The following is a 1,912-nucleotide window of genomic DNA, read 5'->3' as shown; positions in this document are numbered from 1 at the left end:
TGTTCATCCATAAATCAATAAGCCAAACAGCCACTGTAAATCAGCAGAAGGAGTGACCAGCCTGGCTCGGTTTCCCGGCTGCCCTGGCGCCGGAGAGGGGCCCAGTCCTCCCCCGCCGGCGGGAGGAAGCGGAAGGGAGTGCGAGCCAGGGCGAGGGAGGGGAGAGCTACAGCCATATCTTCTCAGACATTCTTGAGTGTCTTCTTTGAAAATGTCCTAAATAAAGACCAAACATCTCCTAAATCCTGATGTAATATAACTTCCTGGTTATCTTTGCAGCTGATGCAAAGAACCCCCGGATCACCTGACAGTAGCGACTGTCCAGCAGTCTCGTCTGGCGGTCCCAAACACGTGGCCGGGGCCTGTGGGGGAGTGTTGTTGCAACAGGACCCTGCACCGGCCACCACGGGGCCGAAGCGTGGCTTCTAGAACGACCTCCTCCACACGTGTGTGCTTCTGTTTCTTCAGCGTGTGCACATGTGCTGGTTAGGAGGCCGCGATTCAGCAGGAGAAGCACCGAACTAGTGGGAGCTTCCTGCCAGTTTTGTGCGGTTTTGATTAGTGGACACCAAAAATCCAAGCATTATTAGGGGAGGGCCCGGAAAGTGTTTCATTTTCCCGAAGGCACGACCCCATTCAGTCATCTCAGGTAGAGAACTGCTCTGCAGACTTGCCCGGGGAGGCTTCACTTTCTAAAGTGGCGCCGATGGCAGTGGGAAGGGATTGTTGCCTTGCCGGGATGCCGGGCTCTGCAGGATGCAGCCCCTCGGTCCGTTTCATTTCTCCCGCAGAAGTCCTCTACGACGACCCCATTGTACAGACGAAGAAACTGAGGCCCAGATAGACGGAAGTCGGCCTGACCCCGGCGCTGGGCTTCTGCCGCTGGCTGCCACCCGCCGAGGGGCAGAGCAGGTTGAAGGACTGAGGTTACTATTTGCAGTAAAAGATTCAGATAAAACGGATGTCCCTGAATCGCTTTATTTGTTGACTCCCAGGTCAATATTCCCTCTAGGAGAGTAGAAAAAAATGATTTCTCCTAAAAAAGCAGGAGGAGAGCGCAAGGCCGGCTCTGCGAGGGCCCATCCACCCCACTCTCTAAGTGGACAGGAGGCAGAAACCGCCAGAACCACAGGAACCCAGCTGTAGCTGTGGCCAAACCAGCTGCTTCTCCCGCTGCATCTGTCCCTCAGTGTCCCCAACAATGGAGGGGCTTCAATTAGTCTCCCTTAGCATTTTATATTTGCAAAGTGCTCTCCATTCCTCTAATTATCTTCCACCTAACAACCTAAGTGGGGGATAAAGCCCACATGGGAGAGGCTGAGTGATGGAAGGTCGCCCTTCTGAAAGCACAGATGGACATCTGAGGTCTGCGGTGCAGATCCGCAGGCTCCTCCCCCTGCCTCCCTCTGCTCACGGTCAGGGTGACAGGGCCTCCCCGGTGTCCTGCTCTGGGATGGGTTCTGATATAATTCCCTTGTGTTTCCAGACTCACGAGCTGCTCACTGTGCCTCGTGGCTGAGGGCATGGCTCCCTCCTTTCGTGTTCCACTAAGCACCCTGCTCCGGTGCTGTTCCCAGGAAAAACCGGCCAGCAAACCGCCACGGCAGACTGTGGGCCCCTGTTCCAAAGTAGGTAGAGGCAGAAGTCTCTCTTTTTCAGTGATGACTCTTGAGTGGGCCGGGACAATTTTAGAAGTCTGTAACCTTTCTGAGAGGAATCAGAACGCTCAGGGATGTAAGGGGCTGTGCGGCCATCGGCCAGCCCTTTTTCGAACAGTGTTATGGCGGGAGTCTGGCCATGCCTTCCCTGTCCCTGGCCACATGTCCCTGAGGGCAACCAAGGGGACATTTCTACCCGTTCCACGCTGCCGGGACCTGCAGCCTCCAGATTTACTGCTGGTGAGCACCTTCAC

The sequence above is a fragment of the Desmodus rotundus genome, chromosome 1, assembly GCF_022682495.2.
Source record: "Desmodus rotundus isolate HL8 chromosome 1, HLdesRot8A.1, whole genome shotgun sequence".
Lineage (NCBI taxonomy): Eukaryota > Metazoa > Chordata > Mammalia > Chiroptera > Phyllostomidae > Desmodus > Desmodus rotundus.
The sequence above is the reverse complement of the archived record's forward strand: the minus strand, read 5'-3'. Positions refer to the sequence as shown.